We start from the raw sequence: 13,776 nt of genomic DNA on the forward strand, positions 1-13,776 counted from the left end.
GCGCTGTCCAGCATAATGGCACTTCAATCTTCATTAGTCCTTAGAAGACCTTAAATATGATTACGAATAATATTCCTTTATCCAGCTTTTTTATAAGAAATCACTTCTAGGCAAATGACTACCCTTAATGAGATGAGGTATATGAGACTTAAGTTGGTAAGAGGAACTTTGCTCTTGCAGTTTTTCCATAGATGAACTAGTGATTTAAAAGTATAATGTTGTAACTGTGGTTATATTACAGTCCAGCATAATATGATGAACATTTCAGAACTAATTTTATATTGACTCTTGTTTGCATTGCGCTTGCAGTGGTTTGCAAATTGTTGGTTTGTTTTCAATGTTTTACAGCTTTTAAATTTGCTTTCTAGAAACCATTTTGGTAGGTGCGGGTTGCTTGTCAGAAATCCGTTCCAAAGCTTGAGTACAAAGCGAGCAGGTTACTAATGACGGATGTGAATGGATATCCTAAGGATAACAATGGATATAGCATGTTCAAAAGCAGTGGCGTTCTGGTAAGAATTTGCATGTAATTTATTAAAGAGTACATGATAGTTCTCAGTAAAATGTGTTTGTATCTCTCTGAAGATTTGTCTGTTTAATGAAAATTTCTTCTAAAATGTGAAAAGTAGGAGGATTGCTCTATATCGTGCAGCATTTAAAATTCTGAAACAGTGTACAACTTTAGTTTACTTAGCAGTGACTTCTTGCATATAAAACCAGTTAAAGTATCTTTTTAGAAAAGTAAGTTACTTTAGAGAAGTAGTTGGCGGCCATTTGTGGCTCACTATGTTTGACTGTGTTTCTCTGAATATTTAGAACTGAATATTTTTGGACGGTCATTTTAAAAAACAGCTTTTTTTGCACTCAGCGTATACTCAGAGTATGTTATAACTAACCTCTGGTGGCATATTTCACCACTACACATGTAACTGTTCTAACAGGCGTTGCATCCAACTTTGCAGGAGATACGGAACACTTATGTAATTACTGACAAATTAATCATAGCTGGAAACTTTTAATCTTTGTATAGGTTAAAAAAAAGAAGTATAATGGCAGCATGCTAAGTTACTATACTGGTACTACTTTGTTGGAAGTTTCACACTGTTTAAATAATGTACACAATTAGAAAATGCAAGTAGAAACACCAGTGGAAGTTTTACTGTAACTACAGTATAGTAGAAGTGGTTCCTTTTAATTTAGTCTTTGAAATAGCTTAGGCCAACAACTCCTTAAGCAAAAATTCTTGTTTTCACCAAACCCAATTATGTTTTTATCCATGTATATACTGATTTCTTGAAATTCACAAAGAATTTGTGCCTCTGTTTTTCTTCTTGCTCTTTGAATGCCACTGGTGGTTGGTATTGCAATGGAACTGTTGTGGTAACAGCTGGCAGTTCTTAAAGCTGCTTCTTAAGTGTATTTTGAGGTCCTGGGTATGCATACACTATGTAGTAAAGAGCAGGACAGAGACTAGTGTTATTCTGGTGAGCTGGTTTCACAGCTGAGGTAGCTGCTCCAGCAGCATGCTACTTCCAGTGAAATTAGGGTTTTGACACACCTCAAGAACTCTTAATTTTTTCATGCCATGCTGAAAGCCGTGGTGGCTCAGGAGCTGATTCACAAGCAGATTAGGCATTAATCGGATGGACAGTGTTGGTCAGAGGGATGGTGGTTAGTGTCTGGTAACAGCGTTCGGTCCACTTCGCGCCCTTCAGAGGCCTTAGCCCCGTTGAGAGGCAAGGATGAGGAGCTCAGGCGCATCGTTGTTCTGACACAGATACCTCCTATGGGCACCCGATGAGAGCAGCAAAACCGTAGTGTATCTTGGAGGGAGGAGGAGTACCAGCCTACTAGCTGACAGAATCCAGTTGCACGGTACTCGGTTGCACAGTATAGACAGGCACCGTAACTTAACAGGTACCTAAGGCAGCGTTAACTAAAGCAGAGTATCCTCACTAACATACCGGGAGAGGAAGTATGGAGAATGCCTGGTAGATGAATTCCCGAGAGATCTGTGGCCAGACGCCAAAGGCCTGATGTAACTGCACAAGTTAGACCTGAAGAGATTAATGTAAGCAGTCTCCTCGTTTGAAATTAGATTGGTATGGAAGTGACTAATAGTGACTTCTATTTAATATCCCTTTCTGCAACGCTTGGCTTTTCATTTTTACTTTCTAGGTGGGTGGGAGATAAAATCTGGCCCTCAAAGTGCTATGCACTCATTCCAGTGCCAAAATACAGAACACAAATCAGGAACTGTAATGTAAGGGCATACTAGGTTCCTCTAGCTGCACTGGATAAGTATGTGTGCTAGATATATGGATATAAGCTTAGATATCTGCTTAGATATATTTATAAGTAGTTTTTAAAACTGCTGTAACTCTGTAGGCTATCATAGTAACTTGGGAGGAGGAAGTTAGGCTGCTCATAACATTATTTTTCCCAGGCTAATCTTTCACTCTGGTTCATTGCATGGCAAGTGTTTGGTTATTTATTTGACCTGTTTCTATTTTAAACCAACTTTTAGGGGGGAAAAAAAAGGGAGGGGTGAGCTCCTCTTAGTTTTAAAACCCCTCAAATTCTGAAGGACAATATCAATCACGAAAAACCCAGTTCGCAGTTTCCATGTCATAGAGGTATCTTGTCTGTAGTTGCAGTAGTTATAAAAATCGAGGCTGGAGTGTCTTTTTCTGTTGATCATTTCTAAGGTGACTGTACTGACTGGTATTGTTTCAAATAAAAACAGTTAAAACAAGTGATTGACTTGTAAAAGAGTTGACTGTCATTTAATGTTTAATTCCTCTTTTGCTAAATAATTTTTGTGATATTAACTTTATTTGTGACACTTTAGTAGGTGGAAGCCTGAGGGGGAAAATGTTATAGTTCTTTCACAATTCATTAGTTTGTGGATGTTTCTGTTATGTTGTTTCCACACTGAATGACTCATACGTTAAATGAACATGCCAGCCTAAAGGCATGCCCTCAATATTGCAGCCCACAGTGAAACTTGATGCCATTACATATAAAAATGTGGAAGATGCTCGTGCCCGTTTGAATCCTTGAGAAGTTTTGTGCACATTGGACATGTGTGCTATCAATTAGTTACTCAATGTACTTTCTTTCAAAAAGCTGTGTTTTACCATGTCTGATTGCTCTTTTTCACAATGTTGATTTGCTGAGTTTGTAGGCTACATCTGTCTTGTGAGCGTAAGTTGGAACTGAGAAACAGTGATTTTTTTTTTTTTTTTTAATTTTTTTTTTTTCTTTTTTTACAAAGTGGCACAATTTCAGTGTATTCATTTCTGGACTATTTGATGAGAGGCTATAGAAGTATCTGCTTTGCATTGCCACCTGTGTAGGTTTTTTTAATGATTTAAACAGATTCAGAAATGCTTTTATTTGGGAAGTTGATAGCACAGATCTAATGGTCTCCATATTGTGAAAACACTAATTAGAGTGAACCAGTTGGCCTCTGGTTATCTTAGCTCTCCTTGAATTTTGGCTTTCTTACCAATTTAATTTTTCCTTGTTTAATAAAACTGTGAAAGACAAAACAGATTTACCTATTGACAACATTACACAAATTATCACTTACATTACAGAAGCTTCATACTGGAACGCTGCAAGAAGCAGGTCTAAAACTGGCCCAGGGTTCCAGTCCTACATTTCTTTAGTATCTGTAATATGGAGACAGATGTGCACTCACAGCAGCAAGATGAGAGGGAGGGTTTTGAAAAGTATGTGAAGTGAAATTTTTCAGGTACTGCTTTGAATCTTTAGGATGTCTGGGTTTTTTTGATGTGCTATATAGTAGTATTAACTCTAAGCCTGCACTGATTTGTATATTGAAAATACGTATATGGCTCCAGAATTTTTGTTCTCTGGATGAGAGACCTGTAGTTTTGGCAGGAGTAAGACAGATTGCTGTGATAGAATAGATACAACTTATCATGAGTCAGGTACTTTTGGCTTTTAAATAGCAGTCCTGTTCTACCATCCATAACATGTAGTGGAGGAGTTTATGCCAGAGCGAACAGATGCATTTATATTAGAGTGGTCTTCCCATAAATTTTTCACTTAACACCACTCATGGCTGTACGTTGTGTGCGTGAGTTTTTCTATGTTCCTCTTCATTTGCAGGAGGAGGTTGTCGATGCTCACCTAACTCTACTTCCACTGATGTAGAGCTTGTCTGTCCATCCCTTGTCTGGTTTGGGCTGCAAGACTGTAGACACATTAATGAAAACTATGTGCATCTATTAACAAAATTGATCACAATTTCCATAGGCAACGCTGGAAGGCAATAAAAGTAGTCATTTCAATCCTGTTTCTAATTCTCGCACCCCAGACCAAGTCATCTCGGGCCACTTAAGGATTGTGACCCTCACTAAAAGACTATAACAGGTATAAAGATACAACAATAGTACTGTTTCATCTTCAAGTGGTGTTGAAGTACAGGCAAGGAGAGGCAGGAGGTAGCAAAGCGAAAATACGCCTGAAATGACCGCTCTGGCCGGGCTGATGTGTTTGGGAGAACGGGGTGTAGATGCAGTGGGCTGTATCTCTGCTTTCTGTACAGCTGCGTTCGCTTTTGATGAACCCAAGTAGCAACAGCAAGCCAGAAGGGGGGCATGCTGGTGTAATCCCACGTCTGCAGGTGTAAGAGCTGCCTCACCAGACTGTTCTTCCTGCCGTTTTTCTCTGCTCTGAGTCCTTGGCTTGTCAAGATCCTTCCTTCGTTTGCCAGGAGAGATTGTGTGGAATCTTACTGGCGTACAGCATGTACAGTTTTGGTCCTGCTCTCGCTTTCCCTCCTGTTCCGCAGCGGTTTTTCCTTTCCTTGCGCTGCGCGACGAAGATGCGCAGCTCGACGGTTAAGCGTAGGGGCTGAGTTTTGAGGACCTGATGGGGGTTTCGTGTAAGCACAGGCAGGTTTGATGTCAGGTGCTGAAGGCACTGACCTTGTCCCTTTCCCGGTGAATCCTTTAGTCCTCTTCTCCCCGGGTGCCGGCGTCAGCCGTGGCTGCGCGCAGCTCCGCCGGTCACCCAGCGCTCGGGGGGGTGGTTGTTGCACGTCGAGGACGTTCGCCCGGCCTTAGGTTCTTCTCGCCGGGATCGACAGCCGAGTCCGGCGTTGCCGCGGGCCGGCTGGCAGCGCCATCAGGAAAAAAAAAAACCTCTCTCCGCCAGGGCGAGCGGGGCACGGCCCCGCTGACTCCAGCCAGCGGCCGCCCGCAGGGCTGGGCCGGGCGGCACTAGGACCCCGGGCGGCTCCTTCCCTGTTCCCGCCCGCCCTTGGGGGAGCCGCCGGGGCCGCAGCTGGCGGGGCGGCGGCGGCGGCGGCAGCGCGCGGACCTTTGCCCGCCGCGCCAGCTGCCGCCCGCGGGGCGGGAGGCGCGCCCCGCTCCCCCATTGGCTGCCGGCAGCGCCGCGCGCCGCGCCGCGCCCGCCCCCGGGGCCCCGCCGATGGCCGCCCTCCGCCTCCCGCCTGCCTCCGCGGCCGCGGCGGGCCCGAGTGCTCCGCGGGTCCTCCGTGCCCTCGCTGCCCGCTCCCGCCTCCCTCCTGCCCGCGTCCTGGCGCCACCGTACGACGGCTGCTGACGGGGTCGCGCCGTGGGGTCTTGTGGTGCTGGGAGCGTGTGCCTTCGAGAACGGAGACGCGCCCCTGCCCGGAGGGTTTGCCTGCCTTGGGAAAAGAGGCGTGAATAGTTACGGGTGAAAGCATTTAACGACAGCAAGAAACGTCTCGTTCGTTTCAGGAAAGTGATTTGCACGACGTACGAGGCCGCACGATAAGTACAATCCGAAAGTTCACCACGCGAGTTGAAGTGATTTTATTGCTTCATGTCGGTGTTCTTTTGCGCGTATGCAGCATGAACTTAGGTCTCCCTTTGATGGATGGATATACAGCGGATTGTGGAAAACGGTCATCTTCGAAAATACGCTTTGGCTAATACTAAAATACCTTCCGTTTAACGCCCGCGTGATGCTCACGCTGCAAGACGGGTGTTCTACTCTTACGGCAACTGCTGCGTGTCCTGCTGAACTCTTTGCAGTTTAAAGCAAGACGTTAAGAATAAAAGGGTTCTGATCATTAAATGAGAATTAAAGCAGGGCAGAAGCTGATACATTATCTGACACTTGGCTTCTATAGCGCCTGCCACAAAGTAATGGCTCTCTTAAACTGTACATTAATCATCAACAAGAAGTTCAGAAATGTCTGTTTCAGTCCAAAAACTTTTATTACCAAGTAAATAGCTTTCATACTATTGGAATGAGCAAAGAAATGTCTTTAACAAGAAAGTCCGTCCCATCTAAATGAAGTTAGTTTACACCTTCTCCCCCATGAGTTTAGTTTATTGCAATTGCCCACCCTCTACTTAAAAGGAAAAAAGCACGTGGGGCAACTTTGCAGGTAAACGTACAGCAAAGTATATTTCAAGTTATGTATATTCAGTACATATTTTCAAGCATATAATAGCTTTAGGAAAGCAAAACGTCCCTTTTATAAAGTGATCAATATTTGTCAATGGGGTGTGTTATAAAAATGATCACAGGCAAAAGCTATACAACTAAAAGGTATCTCTGGCAAGCGACAATTCTTTTACTGACAAATTCACAGCCTGTGTCATCTGCAAAACACAGTAAGTTAAACAAGGGGAATAAATTTTATGTTCCGATTGCCTGGTAGTGAATGGTCTGTTGCTTTCAGAACATAGATGAAAGGTATGTTGCCTTTTGGGTTCAGAAATTGTATACTGCCTTTCTGCAACCTGTTGACTTGCTTTTGTGCCAGACAGCTTTTCTGTCGTTGCAGACAGAAAAGACCCACAGCTGTACATCCGCTGAAATTCCCTTCTCTTAACAGAACCAGTACCCGTGCCTACATTCAAGTGTCACTGCGCAAAGTTTATGTAGCTCTTTAAATTTCTCAGTTTCCCTCATTCTGGTACCAGCTGCATTCTTGCTATCCAAGAAAGAGTTCCCAGGCGATCTTTCTGGTTCTTTGTGCTGTCTGTATTATTGGCCTTTTGAGTCTTCATTTGTACCCTCTATTGTACTGCGTGATGCTTCAGCCATTTATTTCTGCACCGTTTACCTGACCCAGCCACTGACTAAACCATGAAGCCCCATCCTTGCGTTGGGAATACTGGCAGCCTCTCCTTCCTGTTCCCCCACTCCCAGACAATAGTATATTCGCTTTACCTTCCCAGACACAGTGGAAGGAACTTGGACGAAATACATGAAGCCCCAACATTATGCTATCTTTTATTTTTTTTTCCTTGCCTATCTCCATAAAATTAAGACTCTTTGCTCTTTGAGAAAGAATTATAATTTTCTGTATGTCTTTGTAATGACTAATACAATGGTGTAATGTGTTTTCTAGTACGTGCTGTGACAATATGCATTTCAAACTAAAGCAGGATGATCTAACCAAGCAGTATAGTGATGGCATACTAAGAAATTAGTGCTTAAGCTATTTCTAGCTCCTTTGTTTGTGGGTGATCAGTAAGTAGTCACTTTTTGGGTGCTTTTCAGCAAGATGTATGATGAGAATCCTTGTTAAAACCACTTAAAAAAATCGGTAAGGGGAAAAATGTTCAATTTCAGGTCTTTGAAAAGTAGACAAACTTCTAAGAAACTGGCTGTGATTGGAAATCAGGGAAAATACATTTTATGTAGAACCTGCAGTGATGGAGAAAATGAGTTTATAATCATGCTGATTTTCATTTTTCATGTATTTGCCTTTATTGGTTACATAAGAGCTTAATGTGTCCAAGCTTTAGTTGTTTCAAAATCTTATATGACTATACTGTTGTTAATGAGCTATTAATAGCATTTAATGCAAACCATGGGAAGAGTTACTGTGAGATTGTGAATAGAAGTTCAATAATGAAATCAGATTGCTATTCCTTTTTTTTAATTCGTATGTTTACATAGGAGTTATCATACTGTCTTAAACCATCACACAGTTTCCTGTTTCGCTAATAAATATATCCCACTGCTTCAGTTGATGTTAACTCCAAATAAGTTTCTTCCTGATTTCTTTATGCAGTAACTGGTTTGATCTATACTATTGTTGATAGGGACACTGTATTTACATTAATAACCGAATTTCCTTGATAATCAATATGAATAAATTACATATGATGTGAAAAACATTTCTTTTGATAAGTCTTGAATTTTCCACGCTTTGGACGTTTCTCCATATTTTTTTGTTGTGTTTTAAGATAGCAAGAATAGAAATGTCTGATCTGGCCTCTCTAGAGCAATTGTTATTTTGTATGTCCACTCATAATACTCTTGATTTTAAACTTCCTAATTTCTCTTCATAGGATATTTTCAGTGTTTTTCGTTGTTCACATTTGAACCCTTTCCAGTTCTTTGGTACCCTTTTGGAGAAGGGGTGACCTGTACCTCGTGGGGTTTTTTTCTGGTAAGGTCACATCGGTGATTTTTATAATCCTATTACACTGGCTTTCTTCTAATTCTCTTCCATTGTTTCAGCAGCCTATTATTTTTATTTTGATTGTAATGGCGTATTGAGCAGAGATTTCCACTAAACTGCTGAAGTGGTGCCCTGGTTCCTTCCTGAGGCCAAAGCATCTGGTGTTCTTTCCCATTACGACATAACAGATCTACGGGATGACTTCCATTAAAGAGGAGCAGTCCTACCACCTCCCTTGCACCTGACACTGGCGTTCGTATGCCCCAGTGATCCAGTGCATGGAACTACACCGTTTAAAAAAAACAATCCTAGTTTTACCAATAAAGGGTTGATTTTTCCTCTTGGTTTGCTCCCTGAGCAGTGATGGCTGCTGCTGTTGTTGCAAGAAGAGAGGAGCACATGGCAAAGGAAGGAGGAGGTAGAAGTATGGAATGTGTCCTTTCCACAGGGATCTGCGTCAGATCAGCTTAACTAGCATAAAACTATGCAGATTTGTAACAGAAGCATTAAGATTGGTATAAATGCAGGATGGATGGAAATGTATATGTAAGCGTAAGGTGAAAGAGCGAAACAAAGGGTTAAAGAAATGGCCTGTACTGATAACGAAGGACACCGTTTCCAGGACACCATTCCCAGCAGTATCTGTGTGCCACAGCACAGATGACTTGCAGCGGAAGACCTTGCATCCTAACAGCAGGAGGATGGCAACAAGGTTGTAGTATATCACATACACCGTTCTTTTTCCTGTTAGCCAAACACGAGAAGAGACTGCAGGCAGACATTTCGGACCTGTATTCCAAACAAGGAAAACAGACAATGGGCAGCAATATGGCCCAAGATTTATGGAAGGTGAGGTAAGCAAGATCCTGAGGCAAAGAACTGCCTTGTCATAGCTGATGATTCCTGAAGGATATCCTAATGGATCTGCTCAAAAAAAGTTTTTTATTGCTAATTAAGAACAACTCCTGAAATGGAGCGAGGACTTGATAGCTGATGGCCCTTGTCCTCTGTTTTGCACATAAGTTATCCTGGCCAGACCATTTGGACAGATAAGTCTTGGTGCTTGTGATTAAGTGAGCATTAGAGTGTGAGTGAGTTAAATCTGTGGGAGAATAAATGTCAGTGGGTAACATCAACTTATCTGGAGATTTTGTAGGTGACTGTTACCTTCCCCTTGCCTAACACATTGAGTTTTATCACACTAAGTTCCCTACAGTTGCGCCTCTAATTTGAAACCTCATAAAACACAGACTGTATTCTCTTGCGTTTATTTTAGTATGTGTTTGTTATCTATCATCATTTAAACTTGATTTGGCATTTTTGGGGTCTGCTTACTCATTTTGGTTAGATTAACAGTTCTGCATGATTCCTAGTAACCTAAATAACTGCAGATTTTATGCCATGGTACTCACCCCAGTTTCTGGATGATTAATAGCTATACCATAACATAGGACCAAACCCATTCTTTTGAGACACTTTGCAGTTAACTCTTTGCCATTAATGAAATTTATTATAATGAAATCGATCATTTAATCCACTATTTTGCATTGTTTATTCTCATCAGGTTTTGATCTATGACTGTCTGTGTCTTAGGGGGTTTTTTTGTTTGTTTGCTTCAGGAGGAATTCTTCTCTTACGTCAGGCTTTGAAAGAACTTCTTTTCTGTTATCTGGATGAATAGATCTGGAGCAAGAACTAGATCATCATCAGTAGTAGTTGTTCTGTTCGGTTTTTTACATAATGCCTGACATGACTTTTGCTTATCATTTGTACTAGGATTAGATTTCCAAATTTGTGTGAGACTCCTATTTGATTCAGGTAAATTCTTGAAGCTCATTGTTTCTTCATAATGTTTTATTATCTTTTTCCCCAGCAATAAGCATGTTTTTGGAGACTCAGAGATTTTCTTAGCATGTGAGATACATCTAGGGGTTTTGCTTCCTTATTTTGGGCTTTAGGGACCTTCTTCATGTTACTGAAATCTCCTTTTTAATAGGGTAAGTTTAACAGGGAGGAGCGTGCATTGTGGGGCATGAACTTTTCACCTATACGAAGGGGCTCCTCATATTTCTTCCTTTTATCTTACCAGTCCTACATTTTACCATTTTCTCATTGATTGGTTCAGAAAATAGCTTATGACATGTGTCACACACATGATAAGGGTTTCCATGGTTTGTTTCCCCCATCCTGCTTCCCCTGCCAAAAATTCTGTATGCATCCTAGATCCACATATACCTTCCCATCCCTCTTATTCCCTTCTCTTTCACTGTGTTGAATTGTCTCAAGGATTTGCCCATCGTTCACACCGGGGAGAAAACCAACTGGTGCCAGCCATGAACACATTCCCGCTCTTTGTTATAGGATTAAGGAATTTAGAAAATAACAAAGTTGAACTTGATGCGTAGCTGTGCACCTTCTACCTGGCATGCATGCATGCATAATTCTATGATAATTACATGATCAGGTACTGTTTAATAAAATACTGCATAGCATTGTAAGACTGTTTTTGTATTATTGTAAAATAGTGTTATTTGGACATTGAAGTTCCTGTGGTGCCAGGCACCACACAAACATGGGCTGAAAAGATTATCTGCAATCCTAAATGTTTGCAGTGTAAATATAATACAGTTGAAAAGAGAAATTATACACAGATGGGAAGGGAAATACTAGGAGTTGAGGGGGAACATTCATACTTCAGGCATCCAACTTGTGTACCTAAATCAAAAGACTTATCTCCTTAGGCCATTTCCACAGCTTATCCAGAGACTCCTTCAGAGGACAGTTTGGAATATTTTAGGAGTTCTGTCATCAAAACCACTCTCAACAGGAACCTCTCTCCATTTACTGTATAGGAGGATCTCTCTTCTACATCCTACACTTGCCTACTTTAGAGACTTAAAAATAGGTGGTGTGTATATACCTTCTTATTGCACATTTTGCTCATGGGGCATCTTAGTAAACTGAATTTCAGAGAAAGCTTTGAAGAACAGCAATGAAGTACGTTTTCAAATATTTAAGGGAGTTTCCCAAAAGTGTAATGTGTAAAACAGGAAAAGGTGGAAGAGGTTTGTTTGAAAATATAACATGTGGGTCAGAGAGGAGCTGGAAGCTGGACTCCTGACACTGAATGACAGGTGGGAGATAGGAAGGCAAGAGATTCAAGAAGCATCTCCAAATTTTTTTAATTTTTGTTTTTCAGTAAGATGTGGGAGGTTTTGAAAATGTTTTAGCCAAACACAAAATAATAAACAAATCCGACAGTATGATCTAACGGTCTTCTCAGCTTTATGTTTCATGAAAATTGGCCTGGCTTCAAATGTGAGCAAACCACAGCTGGCTTCCTGGGATGATTAAGGAACAATAGGTGCGGTGGTGATAAGCGAGGAAGGACCTTGAAAGTGAAGACAAGTAACAGATATTGCAGGAGAAGTCAGGGAGAGCTGTGGAGACAGTGATGTGTTCTCCAAGCGATCGACTAGGAAAAGGGTCTCTGCGGCAGTTTTTTGAATGAATGCGAGTGAGATTAGGCTGCATTTCTCAAAAGCAGAGAGAAAAATGTTGCTGAATCAAAACGCGGCGATGATAACCTGATTGAATGCTTCAGCTGATTGGAAGAATTAAGAAAAATAGCATCTTGGAAACGTTGCACTGAAAGTATCTGCAAATTATGAATATGAATCTTGGGGTTTGAAGTAAATTCAGGATCTAAGGTGATGCTAGAGTTGTGTGTCTGAGCAATAGGCATGGTGATGGTGTAGCTGTGCAGCTTTGTATGTGTCACCAGCAGTTAAGTAATTCATATGAAAACCTTCAAGATCTGTCCTCAAATATAATTGTATTGTTTATTATTATTTGGAGTTCCTCACTCCTATGATTGCCTGCCATGTAGTATTGCTTAGAATATTTCCCCACCTGCCACCAAGGACTGGACATTAATCGTTGAGTTTGATTTGTAATGTCACAGTGGGGTGGCTCGCATGAAAAGGTGTGTTTTGTGTTTGCTGGGAAGGCACTGATCTTTTTATTTGGTTTATAATAATAATGAACACTGGGTACAGTCATTTTTTTTACAATTTTTTACAATTAAATTATGGACCCGAGTCTGCTAATAACTATACTCCATAGTGCTTCAGTAATGTAATTAATTGGTTCAATTCCTTATTCTGATCCCGCCTGATGATGTAAGAATTCTCCCCGGGAGGAGGAAGCTTTCAGTTTGCTTGAGGCTTTTATAGCCAGGTCCCATACCAGCCGCAGTCATCCTTTCCTTCCATCTTCAGCATGTCGCAGAACTCACAGGTTGAGAAGGGGGACTGGAGAAAGGGCAGAGGAAATAACATCTGCTCTTGGCGAATTTTCCACTGGCATATAGTTGTATGGGTATGGTAGCAAACCGGTGTGAATTAGAATTGTTTCTAGGCTTTTCTCACTTAAACCAGAGATGAGGCAACTTTAGTATCAGGGAGGCATAACCCGAACTAAAAAAAAAAACCAAACAGCTTTTTATTTCCTTTCTTGTCATTTTTACAATAGATACATTTCCACCAGGTGTGGAAGTATAAACCGTTAATGCATTTTTGCAAGAGGAAGAAGAAAGATTGGTTTAGGTGTCTAGCAGTTAAGTGTCCAGATTAAAATATTGAAGTATGTACTGTGCTCAGGGAAGAGAAATTTTAAAATTGCCTTTCTTCAGAAATGTAACTCTTTGGAAAGGAATTTTGTATTTATAGCCCTTCAGTAGTTTCGGGTTATTCAGAGCAAGAGCAGTGCTGGCCAGGTGAGGCAGTAAATGACCTTTTGCTTGCTAAAAACCTGTGAATTCGTGAGCAAACGCGCTTCACGGCATCTGCGGGCGGGAAGCGCGGTACGTCTGCGGGACGGCGGCGGCTGGATGCTCGCAGCCGGCGGGGAGAGACGGGGCGGGAGGTCGGGCATCCCTCTGCTCCCGGCTGGGACCCCCGCCTGCGCGCAGCGAGGACGGGCGCTGCTGGGGAGCGCGTTCTGAGCCACAGGCGGGCTCTATCTTGAGATAGAGTTAACCGAAATGGGATACTGAGTGTGGCGTTGCGGGTTCTTTAAGAGGTACCGGTTTCTGACATGCGTGTGGTATGCGAGTGGGAATTCAACACTGAAATGGAAATAAAGGTTTTTATATCTATCCTGAGCTAGCACCAACACTAAGAAGACAAAACCATTACCTTCACCCACAGATTTCGGAAATCGCATCTCTCTTGCGTATCTATGAGTCTCCTCATATATAAGTAGTCTAATTAAAGTCCGTGTCACATCTTGGCAAAAAGGGCGTCTAAATGTCCACGTGCATAGCG

General features: G+C 41.8%; 1 long non-coding RNA gene across 5 annotated transcripts in view; it reads left to right on the forward strand.

Annotated features, from left to right (window-relative positions):
- LOC115353219 overlaps positions 1-13,776 on the forward strand; it is a 44,439-nt gene that overhangs the window by 20,796 nt on the left and 9,867 nt on the right. For 4 of the 5 annotated variants that reach the window (XR_003927495.2, XR_003927496.1, XR_003927494.1 and 1 more), the window contains one exon: positions 369-512. The exons of the other annotated variant lie outside the window; for it this stretch is intronic. This is a non-coding gene — a long non-coding RNA (uncharacterized LOC115353219). The remainder of the gene's footprint in view (positions 1-368; positions 513-13,776) is intronic. 5 annotated transcript variants of the gene reach the window in all.

Source organism: Aquila chrysaetos, chromosome 19, assembly GCF_900496995.4.
Source record: "Aquila chrysaetos chrysaetos chromosome 19, bAquChr1.4, whole genome shotgun sequence".
In the NCBI taxonomy this organism is placed as follows: Eukaryota; Metazoa; Chordata; class Aves; order Accipitriformes; family Accipitridae; genus Aquila; species Aquila chrysaetos.